Genomic DNA, 19,066 nt, shown 5'->3' on the forward strand with positions numbered 1-19,066 from the left:
TGACAAGAACTAAAAGAGAAAGTACTTTAATAAATTCAATCAGAACTGAAAAAGGAGAGGTCACTACAGACACCATGGAAATAAAAAATATTATCTTTGAATATCATAAAAGTCTATATAACCAAAAGCTACAAAATGTGGAGGAAATCAACAAATTCTTGGAAGCACACAACCTCTTTAAGTTCAATTGGGAGGAAATAAAACTCCTGAACAGACCAATATCAAGTGCAGAAATTGGAGCAGCAATAAAAAAATCTTCCAAAAAAAAAAGGTCCTGGACCAGATGAGTTCACACCTGAATTTTACCAAACATACAAGGAAGAACTCATACCTATACTGAAGAAATTATTCCAAAACATTGAGAAGGATGCTATCCTTCCCAACTCATTCTATGAAGCCAATATCACCTTGATACAAAGCCAGGAAAGGATGTAGCAAAAAAAAGAAAACTATAGACCAATATCCCTCATGAATATACATGCAAAAATCCTCAACAAAATTTTAGCAAACCGAATCCAACAAAACATTAAAAAAAGAATTCACCACGACCAGGTGAGCTTTATCACAGGGAAGCCAGGCTGGTTCAATATATGCAAATTGATAAGTGCAATTCACCATATAAATAAAACCAAGAACAAAGACCATATGATTCTCTCAATAGATGCAGAAAAAGCATTTGGTAAAATCCATCACCCTTTTATGATAAAAATTCTTAACAGAATAGGCCTAGATGGGATATTGCTTAAAATTATTAAGGCCATATATGATAATCCCACAGCCAATATCGTATTCAATGGGGAAAAAATGAAAGCATTCCTGCTTAGAACTGAAACCAGACAAAGTTACCCACTATCTCCACTTCTATTGAACATTATGCTAGAAGTCCTTGGCAGAGCAATCAGACAAGAGAAGGGAATTAAGCGTGTCTGAATGGGGGCAGAAGAGGTCAAACTCTTAATTTTTGTTGATGATATGCTATTATACCTATAAAATTCCAAGGATTCAGCAAAGAGACTCCTGGATTTGATAAACAAATTGAGTAAAGTCTCAGGATACAAAATTACTGCACACAAATCAGTGTCATTCATATATGCCAATAACAGTGAAGCTGAAAATCAAATCAAAGATTCAACACCTTTCACAATATCATCAAAGAAAATTAAATATTTAGGAATATATTTAATGAAGGAGTTAAGAGATATTTATAGGGAGAACTGCAAAGCACTGAGAAAAGAAATTGTAAATGATGTGCACAGATGGAAATCACTACCATGCTCATGGATTGGTAAAACCAACATTGTTAAAATGTCCATTCTACCCAAAGTTATCTACAGAATTAATGCAATCCCTATCAAATGTCCACCATCATTCTTTACAGATTTACAAAAAATAATTCTACATTTCGTCTGGAACCAGAAAATACCTCGTATAGCCGAAGCAATCTTAAGCAAGAAGAACAAATTGGAAAGCATCAGTCTACCAGACTTCAATCTTTACTATAATGCTATAGTAATCAAAACAGCATGGTACTGGCACAAGAACAGAGATACAGACCTTTGGAATAGGATGGAGATCCCAGATATAAAACCATCCTCATACTGTCATCTAATCTTCAACAAAGAAGACAAAAGTATACATTGGGGAAAAGAATCTCTATTCAATAAATTGTGCTGGGAAAACTGGATATCCACATTCAGAATATTGAAACTGGATCCCTACTTTTCACCTCCCACAAAAATCAGTTCATTTTGGTTAACAGACTTAAACCTAATACATGAAACCTTAAGAATTCTGGAAGAAAATGTGGAGAAGACTCTTTTAGACATCGGCGTAGGTAAAGAATTTATGAATAAGACCCCCAAAGCAATCACAGCAGTAATACAAATAAATAAATGTGACCTGATCAAATTAAAAAGCTTCTGCACATGCAAGGAAACTGTCCTGGGAGCAAATAGACAACCTACAGAGTGGGAGAAAATATTTGCTTTCTACACATCCAATAAAGGGCTGATAACAAGAATCTATATAGAATTTAAGAAAATCAACAAGAAAAAAAATCAAACAACCCCGTCAATAAGTGTGCAAAGGACATGAATACAAACTTTTCAAAAGAAGACAGAATAATGGCCAACAAACATATAAAAAAGTGATCAACATCTCTAATCATTAGAGAAATGCAAATCAAAACTACAATGAGATATTACCTAACTCCAGTGGGAATGGCCTCTATCAAAAAGTCCAAACACAACAAATGCTGGTGTGGATGTGAAGAGATTGGAACACTCTTACACTGCTGGTGGGACTGCAAATTAGTACAACCCCTGTGGAAATTAATTTGGAGAGACCTCAAAGAGCTAAGAATAGAAATACCATTCAATCCAGCAATCCCACTACCAGGCATCTATCCAAAAGAAAAAAAGACATTCTATAATGAAGACATCTGCACTTGAATGTATATAGCATCACAATTCACAATTGTGAAGATGTGGAAACAACCCAAGTGCCCATCAATACATTAGTGGATTAATAAAATGTGGTATATGTATACCATGAAACACCACTCAACTACAAAAAACAATGGTGATCTAGCACCTTTTATATTATCCTGGATAGAGATTGAGCCCATCCTTCGAAGTGAGGTATCACAAGGATGGAAAAACATGTACCACATGTACTCGTCATCAAACTGGTACTAACTGATCAACACTAAGGTGCTCACATGGTAGTAATATTCACTGGATGCTGGTCAGGTAGTGGGTGTGGGGGAGTTGGGGGTAGAGTAGGTGGGGTAAGTAAACCCACAGCTACTGGAGATGGAGCACACTGTATGAGGGAAGGACATGCTTGTGGCCTTGGCTTGAGCAAGGCAAAGGAATTTCATGTAACCAAAGTATTTGTACCCCCATAATATCCTGAATTAAATAAACAAATAAATAAATAATAGAGCAGGTATAACCATTCTCATATGAGATAAAATTGACTTTAAGACAAAAAGGTAAAGAAAGTCAAATAGGGTTATTATATAATGGCAAAGAGAGCAATTCAACAAGAAGACATAACAATCCTAAATATATATTCACCTCCTCCTTCACAGGAGCTCCCAGATACATAAAGCAAATTTTACCAAAGCTAAGCAGAGACATAAATAGCAGCATCATATTTGCCAGGGACCTCAACACCCCACTTTCAGACCTTGACAAATCATCAAAGTAGAAAATAAATTAAAAGTGGCCTTACCAAACTCTAAATCAAAAGGCCCTAAGAGACATTTACAGAACATTTTTTCCAAAAACTATAGAACACACATTCTTCTCAGCAGCACATGGGAAATTCTTCAAGATTGATCATATCTTAGGCCACAAAACAGATCTCAACAAATTCCCAAAAAATTGAAAGCATACCATGTTCCTTCTCAGACCACAGAAGAATAAAACTAGAAATCAATCACAAGAAAAATACTCAAACCTACACAAAGTTGAGGAAATTAAACAACCTGCTGCTGAATGATTATTTGGTCAAGAATCAAATTAAGATGGAAATTAAAAATACCTTGAACTGAATGAAAAAATGACACAAGTTACCAAAATCTATGGGACACAGCAAAAGCATTCCTTAGGGGGATATTCATACCCTAAAATGCCTACATCAAAAAGACAGAAAGATCACAAATTAACAATCTAATGTTACACCTCAAAGAACTAGAAAAGGATGAACAAACCAAACCCAAATCCAGAAGAAAAGAAATAATGAAGATCAAAGTAGAACTAAATGAAGTGGAAAACAAACAAAACAAAAATAAAAAGCATTAAAGAAATAAAAAGTTGGTGCTTAAAAAATATAAACAAAATTGGCAGATCTCTTAGTAGATTAACCAAGAACAGAAGAAAAAGGACCAAAATAAGCTCAATCAGAAATGAAAGAGGTAACATTATAATTGATACCACAGAAATATAAAACATCATCCATGAAAACTAGGTAAATCTCTATGTGCATAAACTAGAGGATGTAGAAGACATGGCAAAGTTACTGGAAACACGGAAACACATAAAACCTCCTAAGACTCAACCAGGAAGAAATAGAACTCCGGAACAGGCCAATAATGAACACTGAGATCAAAAGCATAATTTAAAAAACTCCCAACAAAAAAAAGTTTTGGACGAGATGGATTCACAGATGAATTCTATCAGACTTACAAAGAAATGCTGTTACACACAATATAAAAATTATTCCATAAAATTGGGAAGGAGGGAATCCTCCCCAACTCATTCTATGATGCCAGTATCACCTTGATATCAAAGCCAGGAAAGGACACAATAAAAAAAAAATCTACAGACGAATATCCCTAATGAATATAGATGCAAAAATCCTGAATAAAATACTAGCAAACCAAATTCAACAGCACATCAAAAAATAATCCACCAGAATCAACTGGGCTTCATCCCCGGGATATAAGGATGGTTCAAATATGTAATCAATAAATGTGATACACCACATAAACAAAAACAAAAAAAAATCATATAATCATCTCAATAGATGCAGAATAAGCATTTGACAAAATCCAGCACCCTTTAATGATAAAAAACCTAGGCATGGAAGGAACATATCTCAGCATTATAAAAGCAATGTATGAAAAATCCATTGCCAACATCATACTGAATGGGGAAAAGTTGAAAGCATTCCCAAGAATTGGAACAAGACAAGGATGCCCACTGTCACCAACTTCTATTCAACATAGTGCTAAAAGTCTTAGTCAGAGCAATTAGGCAAGAGAAATAAATAATGTGTATCCAAATCAGGAAAGAGGAGGTCAAACTATCGCTTTTTGCTAATGATATGATCTTGTATCTAGAAAACCCCAAAGATTCCACCAAGAGTCTCCTGGAATTGATAAATAAATCCATCAAAGTCTCAGATATCTAAAATCAATGTACATAAATCAGGAGCCTTTCTATATACTAATAACCATCAAGCAGAGTCAAATCAAAGATGCAATACCATTCACAATAGCTACAAAGAAAATATACTTAACCAAAGAGGTGAAAGATCTCTACAAAGAGAACTATGAAACTCTGAGCACAGAAATCACAGAGGATCCAAACAAATGGAAAACATCATGCTCATGGATAGGTAGAATCAACATCAGCAAAATGTCCATGATACCCAAAGTGGTTTACAAATTCAATACAATCCCCATCAAATTACCAACATCATACCTCACAAGTCTAGACAAAATAATTCTATGCTTCTTTTGGAACCAGAAAAGAGCTCTAATAGCCAAAGCAATCTTAAGAAAAAATCTGGAGACATCATGTTACCAGACTTCAAACTATTCTACAAGGTTGTAATAACCAAAGCAGCGTGGTACTGCTACAAAAATAGAGATGTAGACCTACGGAACAGAACAGAGAACCCAAATATAAAACCATCTACCTACAACCAACTGGTCTTTGACAAAGCAGGCAACAATGTTCACTGCAGTGGGAAAAGCTCTATTCAATAAATGGTACTGGGGAAATTGGATTTGGATAGCCACAAGTAAAGGATGAAACAGGTCCCCTACTTCTCACCACTCACAAAAATTAATTCAAGATGGATAAAAGACTTAAATCTAATGCATGAAACTGTAAGAATTCTAGAGGAGAATGTAGGAAGAACTCTTCTAGATATTGGCCTAAGCAAAGACGTTATGAATGAGACACCAATGACAATCATGACAACAACAAAAATTAATAAACAGGATTTCATTAAAAAACAAAGCTCTGAACAACTAAAGAATCAACAGAGCAAATAGATAACTTAGAGAATGGGGAAAATATTCACAAGCTACACATCTGATAAAGAATCTACAAAGATTCTTTTTTACTTGCTGATCAGCAAGTAAATAAGCAAGTAAAAAACAAACAACCCTATTTAAAAGTGTGAAAAAGATATGAACAGAGGCTTATCAAAAGAAGAAAGAAAAATGACCAATAAACATGTAGAAAAAATGCTTGTCACTAATCACGAAGGGCATGCAAATTAAAACCACAGTGAGATTTCATCTTACCCCAGTTAGAGTAGCCTTTATTAAAAACTCCAAAAACAATAGATGCTGGCATGCATGCCAATAGAAGGGAATGCTTGTACACTTTTGGTGTGACTGCAACTTAGTACAACTCTTATGGAAAACAGTATAGAGATTCCTCAAAAAACTAAAAGACCTGCCATTTGATCCAGCAATCCCAGTATTGGGCATTTACTGAAAGGAAAAAAAGTCATTTTATCAAAAAGACAGCTGCACTTGAATGTTTATCACAGCATAATTCACAATTGCAAAGATGTGGAATCAACCCAAGTGTCCATCAGTTCAAGAGTGGATCAATAAAATGTGGTATATGTAAATTGTGGAGTGCTACTCAGCCACAAAAGGGGGAATTAATCCCTTTGCAACAATTTGGATGGAACTGGAGATGATTCTTCTAAGTGAAGTATCTCAAGAATGGAAAATCAAGCACCCAATGTACTCACTATTAAATCGGAACTGATGAGCACACATGTGCACGGAGGGAAGTAAAACTCAGTGAAAATCAACTGGGGAGGTGAGGAGAAGAGGGTCAAAAACCTTCCTAATGGGTACAATGAACACCATTTGGATGATGGGCACACCTATAGCTGGGACTCAAGCATTAGAAACCTAAAACATTTATACCCTCTTAATATTTTGAAATAAAAAAGCACACAAAAGAACACAAGGTAAAAAAAAAAAAAAATACTGTTCATACAAGCAATGCCACTTGTAGTTCCGAAAGGGTCTTCCAAATCATCTAGGTAAAGGCTAAATCTTTTGCATCATGACTTTGGCAATAAGACCTATGACTTTTAGGATTCTTTGAATTTCAAATGACAAAAAAAAATAGATCCGGTTTAAACAGGAAAAGGAATGTGTTCCTGGTTTAAACAGGAAAAGATATGGCTGGCTTCTGGCATGTTTGAGCCAAATGTCAAGCCCAGTTTTTCTGTATCTCTGGCTCTATGTTTTTCCAGACCCTTTCTCACTGGGCTTGCCTCTCCACAGAAAGACCACAGGGCACCAAGCTTATATCTTCTGTTTCTACCACTGAATTCAGAGGAAGAGAGACAAGGTCATTTTCCCAAAACTTCCAGCAAATGTCATCTTGATTCCCATTGGCTCTTGAACATCACCATCCTTGAACCACTCATTGTGGCTGGCAGGTGGCAAACTGTCTGCTCACTTAGCCAATTAGGGTACAGACCTAGAGCCAAGAATGGAGCCACCCAAATGAAACCCCATGGTTTGGAACGGATGAGGAGAAGTTGCTTAAAGGAATGTGGAGAACTGTCACCAGAAGGAGAGGACATTAATGATGAATCTCAATCATATGATGCCTACTAAAAATATGCTGCTTTATATTACAGATGTTTCCATATTAATTATATGCATGTGCCATACTTTGGTATTTTTTATTTTAAAATACACAGCATCCAGTGCCTCTGGCAGAATCCTAGTAATTCTACCCCCACCCCTCAGGATTAATGTGGCCCAATCATTAAATTTTTAATTGTTAGAGGCTATCTGTTTAATTTCAATAATAAATGCATTTCAAAATACTGAAAAAAAAGTACAGCTCATTTGAAATAGAGATAATTCTTTTTTAAAAAAGTCTATAGCTAACATTATACTTAACGGTAAAAATGGAATGTTTTCCTCTCTTATTGGGAAGATGAAGATGACTGCTTTTCTCACTCTTATTCAACATAGCGCTGGAATTTCTAGCCAGTGCAATACGTAAGAAATGGAAATAAATTACCTAGTATAAAGAAATAGAACTGCCCCTATATTCAGATGACATGGATATCTGCATAGAAAATCCTAAGAAATATCCAAAAAAATAAAAAATAAAACCCACATAGAACTAATAATGAGCTCAGCAAGGTCACAGGATACAAGATAAACATATAAAAATCATTATATTTATGACTATATCCTAGAAATGAATATATATACACTGAAGTTAAAAACACAATACCATTTACAATTGCTCAAAAACTTGAAAGATTTAAGTGTAAGTTTAACAAAACATTTACAGAACTTGTACACTGAAAACTACACAATGCTTACAAAAGAAACAGAGGATCTAACTGAATGGGCAGACATACCATGTTTAAAAATGGGATAACTCAACATAGAAAAGATGTCAACTCTTCCAAATTGATATACAGGTTTAACTCAATTCTTGTCAAATTGCTAGCAGAATATTTTTGTAATCTGAGACTTTCCTGAATTTGTTTATCAATTCCAGTAGTCTCATGGCAGGATCTTTGAAGTTTTCTAGATATAATATCGTATCATCAACAAAAAGCAATAGTTTGACCTCTTCTGCCCCCATTTGGATGCCCTTGATTTCTTTCTCTCGTCTGATTGCTTTGGCTAGGACTTCCAGCACTACGTTGAATAGAAGCGGAAATAAAGGGCAACCTTGTCTGGTCCCAGTTCTAAGTGGGAATGCTTTCAATTTGTCCCTATTCAGTATGATGTTGGCTGTGGGTTTGTCATATATTGCTCATCGTCATATATGGTATCATTTTTAGGTGAATCCCATCTTTGCCTATTTTGTTAAGCGTTCTTATCATAAAAGGGTGTTGAATTTTGTCAAATGCTTTTCCTATTGAGAGGATCATAGGGTCTTTCTTTTTGCTTCTATGTGATGAATTACATTTATAGATTTTTGTATGTTGAACCATCCCTGCATATCTGGGATGAAGCACACTTGGTCATGATGGATTATTTTTTTGATTAGCACCTGAATTCAGTTTGCTAGGATTTTGTTGAGAATTTTTGCATCTACATTCATAAAGGATATTGGCCTGTAGTTTTCTTTTTTTGTTGCATCCTTTCCTGGTTTTGGTATCAGGGTGATGTTGGCTTCATAAAATGTGTTGGGACGCCTGGAGCTCTGACTTGGGGGGAAAGGTGGTACATGGGCAACGTATGTAACCTGCAATTCTGTATCCCCCATAACAATAAGATGATATAAAATAATAAAAAAATAAATAAATAAAAATAAAAAGTTTCCCTGTGGGGGGAAAAAATATGTTGGGGAGGATTCTTTCCTCCTCAATGTTGTGAAATGATTTCTGCAGGACAGGCACCAGTTCTTCTTTGTAGGTTTGGTAAAATTCAGGTGTGAAACAGTCTGGTCCAGGACTTTTCCTTTTAGGAAGGTTTTTTAATGCTGTTTCAATTTTGGTTCTTGATATTGGTCTGTTCAGGAATTCTATTCCTTCTTGATTGAGCCTAGAGAAGCTGTGTGCTTCTTAGAATTTGTACATTTCCTCCACATTTCCTGGTTTATGTGTATAGAGGTATTTATAGTATTCATAGATGATAATTTATATTTCCATGGTATCAGTTGTAATTAATCCTTTTTCATTCCTGATGGAGCTTACTAGAGTACTTTCTTTTCTGCCTCTCGCTAATCTAGCCAGAGGCGTGTCAATTTAATTTTTTAAATATCTATCTAACTTTCATTTATGATTTATGAAAATTTATGATTTTTTATTATTATTTCAGCATACTATGGGAGTACAAAAGTTTACGTTATGTATATTGCCCTTCCTCCCCACCCACCGAGTCAGAGCTTCAAGCATGTCCATTCCCCAGACAATGAGCATCACATTCATTGTGTAGGTATACACCCATCCACTCCCCCCCCCCACATCTGCCTGACACCAGATTAGTGTTATTCCTAAATGTGCTCTTAGGTGATGATCAATGAAACCAATTTGATGGTGAGTACATGTGGTGCTTATTTTTCCATTCTTGAGATATTTCACTTATTTTTTCAAAGAAGAGCCAACTTTTTGTTTTATTAATCTTCTGTATAGTTTTTTATTATCAATTTCATTTAGTTCTGCTCTGATCTTTGTTATTTCTTTTCTTCTGCTGTGTTTGGGGTTGGTTTGCTCATCCTTTTCCAGTTCTTTGAGATGATTCATTAGATTGTGTATTTGTGATCTTTCTGTCTTTTAGATATGGGCATTTATGGATATAAATTTTCCTCTCAAGACTGCTTTAGCTGTGTCACACAGATTTTGAAAACTTGTGTCTCTTTTATCATTTAGTTCAAAGAATTTTTGATTTCCATCTGAATTTCCTCCTCAACACAATAATTGCTCAGCGAAAAGTTGTTGAGTTTCCCTGACTTTGTGTAGAGATTAGAGTTTCTGTTGGAGTTGATTTCTAATTTTATTCCACTGTGGTCTGAGAAGATGAATGGTATAATTTCTTTTTTTTTTTTTTAATTTTTTGAGACATGCTTTGTATTTATAAAATAAATGTACATAAATCAGTAGCATTCCTAGAAACAAACAATGGTCAAACTGAGAACCAAATAGCAACAAATAAAGTAAAATACCCAGGAATATATTTAACTAAGGAGGTAAAAGACTTCTACAGGGAGAACTAAGAAACACTCAGGAAAGAAATAGCAGAGGATATAAACAGGTGGAAAACCACTCCAGGCTCATGGGTCGGCAGAATCAACATTGTTAAAATGTCTATACTACCCAAAGTGATCAATAGATGCAATGCAATCTCTATTAAAATACCAACATCATTTTTCACAGATATAGAAAAATAATTCTACACTTCGTATGGAATCAGAGAAGACACTGTATAGTAAAAGCAATATTAAGCAAAAAGAACAAATTGGGAGGCATCAGTTTAACAAACATCAAACTATCCTACAAGACTATAGTAACTAAAACATCATGGTACTGGCACAAGAACAGAGACATAGACAAATGGAACAGAACTGAGAACCCAGATACAAAACCATCCTCATATAGCCATTTAATCTTTGACAAAGCAGACAAAAACATACATTGGGGAAAAGAATCCCTATTTAATAAATGGTGCCAGGAAAACTGGATAGCCAGATGTACAAGACTGAAATACGATCCGCACATCTCACCTCTCACAAAAATCAACTCACAGTGGATAACAGACTTAAACCTAAGACATGAAACGATAAGAATTCTAGAAGAAAATGTTGGAAAAACTCTTCTAGACATTGGCCTAGGCAAATAATTTATGAACAATATCCCAAAGGCAATCACAACAACAACAAATATAAATAAATGGGACTTGATCAAATTAGAAAGCTTCTGCACACCCAAGGAAACTATCACAAGAGCAAACAGCAACATACAGAATGGGAGAAAATATTCACATGTTACACATCCAATAAAGGCTAATAACAAGAATCTATATAGTTCTCAGGAAAATCAGCAAGAAAAAATCGAACAGCTCTACCAAAATGTGGGCAAAGAACATAAACAGAAACTTTTCAAAAGAAGATACTCTAATGGCTAACAAACATATGAAAAAAGGCTCAACATGTCTAATCATCAGGGAATTGCAAATCAAAAACACAATGAGATATCATTTATCCCCAGTGAGAATGGCCTTTATCAAAAAGTCCCAAAACAATAAATGTTGGCATGGATACAGAGAGATAGGAACACTTCTACACTGCTGGTGGGACTGAAAACTAGTACAACCTCTGTTGAAAGGAATATGGAGATATCTCAAAGAGATACAAGTAGAACTACCATTTGATTCAGCAATCCCATTACTGGGCATCTACTCAAAAGAACAAAAGACATTCTGTAAAAAAGACATCTGCACTAGAATATTTATAGCAGCACAATTCACAAGTGCAAAGATGTGGAAACAGCCCAAGTGCCCATCAATACATGAGTGGATTAATAAAATGTGGTATATGTATACCACAGAGTTCTACTCAGCCACAAAAAACAATGGTGATCTAGACCCTCTTGTATGGCTAGAGCTGGAGCCCATTCTACTAAGTGAAGTATCCCAAGAATGGACAAACAAGCACCACATGTACTCATCATTAAATTCGTATTAACTGATCAATACTCAAGTGCACATATAGCAGTAACATTCATCAGGTGTTGGGCAGATGGGAGGGGGGAAGAGGGGCTGGGTATATATACATGTAATGGGTGCAGTGCCCACTGTCTGTGTGATAGACATGCTTTTAGCTCTGTATCAGGTGGGGCAAGGGCAGTATACATAACCTAAACCTTTGTACCCCTGTAATATGCTGAAATAAAAAAAGAAAAAGAAAATTGCACTCAATGGGAAAATTTCACTAAAAACATTATTTCGGAAAACTTACAGTCTAAATAAAACACAGAAATTGGAAAAAAAAAAAAAAAAAGTCAGTCACAGTGTACACAGCTGTAGTCGCAACTACTCAGGTGGCTGAGGCAGAAGGATCAATCACTTAAGCCCAGGCATTCGAGTTTGCAGTGAGCTATGATTGCACGCCACTGCACTCTAGCCCAGGTGACAGAAAACATTGGACCCATTGCAGAAGGGAGAATTATTTCTCACTATATCCCTTTTCTTTTGTTTAAATGTTTCACTTTGTATAAGACAATAGATGCTATCAACCAGAAGCTGTATTTCATAGCAACATATGGCAGCTCTGCTACTGAAAAAAAGAAAGTTGAATTCTTTAAAGAAGCTCCTTTTAGATTTATTATAGCTGTGGGTAGCAGTAAGTGATTTAGAGACACCCATCAGTGAAACCGAGGAGCTGGTGAACCATATTAAACAAATCTTACATGCTACCTGCCAAAAAGCTGGTAAAAGATGAAAGGGAGAATACAAACTCAGCATTCAATGACGTTATTGACTACATTTTATATTTGAGATTTGTATTCTCATGAAAGATGGGAGAGAAAAGCTGTCATTCATGTAAAGAAAATAAAATCAATGAATATTATTTCTATTTATGCATATTTTACTAAGCTACTCCAGCCTAAAAAAGAAATTATTTCCTGAAGTTTATAGTTCTAGGGCCTCTGAAAACAAATTTATTTTATTATTGCCTGTCAAATCACCTTAGAGGATATGACAGTAGGTGAAAAAGAACTATGATGAAACCCCAAATGTCCGATATTATTTATTATCCAGAATTTTGTGTCTCAACCATGTAGGATATATATGAGGAAGAAAATGTAAGATTCCATCAAGTTCAAAGGTCCTTTAGATGTAAACAGGAAAACATTTATTTTTCTTATAAGTCAAAAGAATATAAAATCTAATCAGTGATATAGCCACCTGGGTGGGAGCTGCATACTACCTTAAGATCCAAGAATTGTATATTATGTGGTTTGAATTCAGTGCTCATGAGCTGTGCCATCACCCCACATGGGGTGGGGGGAAGTGATTTTGCCACTGTGGCAGTCATGGTTGCCAATAAGAATTGAATCAAGCCTGAACTAAAATCTCTTGTTGTCACGAAAACTCAGATGAGAAGATATCTCCAATTTCTTGAGGTGAAATAATTGTTTTCTTACTGAATAAGCATCTTATAACATTGAATTATAATTAGAATTAAGAATAGAAATGATTAAGATAATCACATTGAGATTCTCCATGAATCTGTCATGTTTTTGCACAGCTTGATAACAGAGGCTTATGCTAGACTTTCTTTTAAAAAATGCTTTTAAAACTACCAGCCTTGCTGTAAAACTACCAGAGATGGTGTCCCCTTCCAAAGCAAACACCAGACAGGCTCACCGGTCATCACAGAAAAAAAACTTGGGCTCCCCAATGTCAAGGTTACTCTGTGAAACAACCCAATTTATGTGTAAGTAAGACCTGGCCACAGTGTGAATTCGGGCTTGTGGAATGGATGGAAAATCGGTAGATTTGGAAAAGATTTCTAAATGCCTACTAAATGAATCATTCTAAAAAATAACTGCTAATGATATTTATTTTTATATTTTATTTTTAGGACTACCTAATTCTTAGTGTTTTTTTTTTTTCAGGATATTATGAGGGTACAAACGTTTTGGTTACATTTATATCTTTGCCTCAGCCAAGCAAGCATTAGAGGCATGCCTTTTCCCTCTATAATGCTCACTGTGTCCACTAGTTGTGAGTTTACCCCCGCCCAACCGTCTAATCCCTGGAGAATATTAATACCATGTGAGCACCATAGTGTTGAGCAGTTGGTGCCAATTTGATGGTGAGTACATGTGGAGCCTATTCTTCCAATCTTGTGATACCTCACTTCAGATAATGGGATCAAGCTCAATACAAGAAAATATAAGAGGTGCTAGATCACTGTTATTTCTTATAATTGAGTACCATTGTATACATATACCAAATTTTAATAATCCACTCATGGATTTCTGCTTTCTTTTGACTTCTTTTGACTTCCATTTGCCTGGATGATAGTTTTCCATCCCTTGACCTTGAGCCTGAAGGCATCTTTGTGGGCTATATGTGTTTCCTGTAGGCAGTAAATACTAGGCTTGTGGATTTTTATCCACTCTGCTAGTCTATGTTTCTTCAGAGGGAAGTTTAAACCATTCACATTTATTGAGAGGATTGAAATTTGAGGTAGATTTCCATTCATATTATTGGGTGAAATCCTGTTGTTTTGTTTTTCTCCCTGATCCATCATGAAGTCCAAGTTTTAGCCTTTAACTCTTGAATGATTTTATTTTGAAGAGTATCTATTGCACTGTTTGGTGTATAATGCAGGTCTGAGTACTTCCTGTAGGGCTGGTCTGGACTTTGGAAACTCCATCAGTGATTGCTTGTCTGGGAAGGAGTTTATTTCTCCCTCATAGATGAAACTTAATTTTGCTGGATAAAGAATTCTAGACATACTCTGGGGAAAAGAATCCTTATTCAATAAATGGTGCTGGGAAAACTGGATAGCCACATGTAGAAGACTAGAACAGGACCCACAGCTTTCACCTCTCACAAAAATCAAATCACGGTGGATAACAGACTTAAACCTTAGGTGTGAAACTATTAGAATTGTAGAAGAAAATGTAGGAAAGACTCTTACAGACATTGGCCTAGGCAAAGAATTTATGAAGAAGACCCCTAAGGCAATCACAGCAACAACAAAAATAAATAAATGGGACCTGATTAAATTAAAAAGCTTCTGCACAGCCAAAGAAACAGTCACGAGAGTAAACAGACAACCTACAGAATGGGGAAAAAATTTGTGTACTACACATCAGATAAAGGACTCATAACAAGCATCTATTCAGAACTCAGGAAAATCAGTAAGAAAAAAATCAAACAACCCTATCAAAAAGTGGGCAAAGGACATGAATAGAAATTTTGCAAAAGAAGATATAAGAATGGCTAACAAACATATGAAAAATGCTCAACATCTCTAATCATCAGGGAAATGCAAATCAAAACCACAATGAGATATCACTTAACTCCAGTGAGAATGGCCTTTATCCAAAAGTCCCAAAACAACAATACATATTGGCGTGGATGCGGAGAGACAGGAACACTCATACACTGCTGGTGGGACTGCAAACTAGTGCAACCCCTGTGGAAAGCAATATGGAGATACCTTAAACAGATTTAAGTAGACCTACCATTCGATCCAGCAATCCCATTATTGGTCATCTACCCAAAAGAACAAAAGTCATTCTATAAAAAAGACACCTGCACCCGAATGTTTATAGCAGCACAATTCACAATTGCAAAGATGTGGAAACAACCCAAATGCCCATCAATTCATGAGTGGATTAGTAAAATGTGGTACATGTATACCATGGAGTAGTACTCAGCTATAAGAAATAATGGTGATATAGAGTCTCTTTTGTTCTCCTGGAGAGAGTTGGAACCCATTCTATTAAGTGAGGTATCCCAAGAATGGAAAACCAAGCACCACATGTACTCACCAGCAAATTGGTTTCCCTGATCATCACCTAAGTGCACATTTGGGAATAACACCAATTGGGTATCAGACAGAGGTGGGGGGAGGGGGGAGGGGATGGGGGTATACCTTCATTATGAGTGCGATGCGCATTGTCTGGGGAATGGACACACTTGAAGCTCTGACTCGGGGGGATGGGTGGGACATGGGCAATATATATAACCTGAACTTTTGTAGTCCCATAATAAGCTGAAAAAAAAAAAATTCTAGATTGGGCATTATTCTGTTTTAGAAGATTAAGGATAGGCCTCAATCCCTTCTGGCTTGTAAAGTTCCAGCTGAGAAATCTGCAGTTAGTCTGATAGGCTTTCCTTTGTAGTTCATTTGTTACTTTCGTCTCACTGCTCAGAGAATTGCTTCTTTCGAGGTTACTTTGGTCAGCCTAATAACTACGTGACGTGGTGATTGCCTTTTCACATTGAGTCTCCCAGGAGTTCTGTGTGTTTCTTGTATCTGGATATCAAGATTTCTGGCAAAGCCAGGCATATTTTCCTCCAGTATTCCATGAAATAAGTTTTCCAGCCCTTGTGAATTTTCTTCTTCTCCCTCTGGGATGCCAATGATTCTTATATTTGGCTTCTTTACATAATCCCACATTTCTTGTATGTTTTGGTCTTGTCTCTTGTTTCTGTGTTCTTTGTCTTCATCTGATTTGTTCAGCACAAATGCATTATCTTCAAGCTCTGAGATTCTTTCCTATTCATGATCCGTACTATTCTTGATGCTTTCTACTGTGTTTTATAGTTCCTTGAATACCTCCTTCAGTGCCAAGATTTCTGTTTGGTTTTTCCCTAGTATTTCAATTTCTTTAGAGAATTTTTCATTCATTTCCTGAATTTATCTTGTGGTTTCTTTATGGTGTGATCCTATTTTCTCTTCAATTCCATTGAGTTTTCTTACAATCCATATTCATAATTCTTCCTCTGTCAGTTTAATCATATCATGTAAGTTGGTATCAATTGATGGTGATCAAATATTTTCTTTTGGAGGTGAGTTTTCTCTCTGATCTTTCATGTTTCCTATGTTATTTCACTGATTCTTTCTCATCGGGCTACTTTGTCAAGGACTGGGGTTGCTGGGACTGGTTTATGGACTTAATTCTAGGACCCCAATTGAACATTCCTTGACAATGCTGGGGAGATGCTCTCTGGTCCTGTATCATCTTAGAGGTGTTTTAGGCTGTTGTGTTATCTCTGACCTGTTGTCTTCACCTTCTGCTTATGGCAATTACTGAGTTTGGAACCCTTGTTTACATTCCCATGAGTTGGATCACTCTTGTGTGTGTGACTCTGATGCCAACCACTAGCTTGAGGTGAAAGACAGTGTTGGGCTATGACGTTATCCTCTTTTGTTGCTTATAGTTTGCATGGAGGAGTCGGTTATCAAGGTATTCCAATATGTTTGTATTAAGCTCTAAACCCCCAAATGGGAAATACAGGTGCCTCAGTCTTTGGGGAATGTCATGCCACTCCCAAGGGTTACTTGAGCCCTGTTACCACGTTAGGTGGGGTGTGACTAGCAATAGGTACAGCAAGCGTAAGAGTGTATACTTCAGAAATTGCTTGATTTGCAGCTAGGGGAGAGCTGCTAATATGTTATTCAGGACTATTTCACCACTCTTACAAAGCAGCTCCTGATGGGGGGTGTCAATTGGTGTAACTGTTAAGGACTCTGGTCAAGATTTTCCTTCCCAGATGACAAGCGCCTAAGCTGTCAACAGCCTGGGAGTCAAGGGCAAGCCCTTGTGTTATCATCTTATCAGATGATCAAAACCAACGCTCTGTAGGAAGTCAGCAATCTGTCCCCTTTGCTTAGTTCCAAGGTCCCACAGACTCAAGCTAGTCACACAGGGAAAGTGACTTTTCTCTTTCCTCCCTGCCTTCAAGGGCTGAGTCTGTCCTGGTGTGCTGGGGGAGGGGCGTTGGTTGAGACTGCTGCAAATTCCAGCCCAGAAAACTTTTTTCTCATTTCTCCCCTACTCCAAAGGCGGGGTCTGGCCTGCCAGAGGGGAAGATAGCCCACCGGACTGGGGGAAGGGCACTTCCTGGGGCCACCAGGTATCTCAGCCCAAGAAGTGGCTACTCTTGTTACTCGGACTCTCCGAACGTGGAGTTTGTCTAGACGGTATGAAGTACACACCTCAGGGCAGCTGGAGAAGCCCTGCCCGAGGCCACTAAGGGACCTAAACATGGAAGGGGTCTGCCTCCCTACTCCACCCCTCCAGAGGTGTGGTCAGTCCCTTCAGCATGCAATACCAGTGGCCTGGTCACAGCCAAGGGCCCTCCACCACCCCGGTGGGTCTTAGCCCAGAAAGCGGCCTCCCTATCCACTCCGCCTTTCCAAGGGTGGGGTCTGTCCCTTTGGCAGGAGGCACCGGCGACCTAGTCACAGCAAAGAGGCAACCACGGGTTTCAGCTTGAAAAGTGGCCTCCTTCGCTGCTATGCCCTTTCAGGGGCTGGGTCTGTCCCTTTGGTGCAAAGCAACCCAGTGGTGGAGACAGAGCAAAGGGGTGGTAATGATCCTGCCGCCAGTCTCGGCTCAAAAAGGGGCCTCTTTCACTACTCCACCCTTCCAGGGCAGGGTCTGACCCTTTGGCACAAAGCCCCCAGAGCCAAGTCACAGGAGGGTAGTGGTGGTGATGCTGCCATGGTTCTCAGCTCAAAAAGCAGCCTCTTTCACTACCACACCCTTTCAGGGGTGGGATCTGACCCTTTGGCACAAAGCACCGCAGCAGCAGAGCCACAGCAAAGTGGCGTTGGGAATCCCGATGCGGGTCTCAGGTTGCAAAACAGCCTTCCTTGCTACTCCACCCTTCTAGAGGTGGGGTTTGTCCCTTTGGCACCAAACACAGGCAGCTGGGTGGGACGAGGGGAGGGACAGCCAGAGACTGCCTGGCAGCTCAGTCAAGAAAGCAGCTTCTCTCATTATTCTGCCCTTTCAGAGGCAGGTTGGACCTGCCAGTGTGAAAACGCCAGAGGCTGGGTTGGGAGAGAAAGCGGCTTCTCTCCTTACTCCCCTCCTCCAAGGGCCGACCTGCTCTGCCAGCAGGGCCAGGGGCGTTGCCTGAGTCCGTTGCCTGGGCAACACGCCACAGTGATTTTTAGGCTATGGACTTCCAAAATAGTGGCTGTCCACCCACAGAGAGCCAGCGCTGGAGGGGACCGCAGGCGGCTAGCAGGGCTGGGCCTGGCGCGCTATCTCTAAGAGCCGCCTGCGGAGCCCACCGCTCCCCTGACCCCCTGACTCAGGACTGTTCAGTGGGAGGGAC

The sequence above is a fragment of the Eulemur rufifrons genome, chromosome 17 (assembly GCF_041146395.1).
Source record: "Eulemur rufifrons isolate Redbay chromosome 17, OSU_ERuf_1, whole genome shotgun sequence".
NCBI lineage: Eukaryota > Metazoa > Chordata > Mammalia > Primates > Lemuridae > Eulemur > Eulemur rufifrons.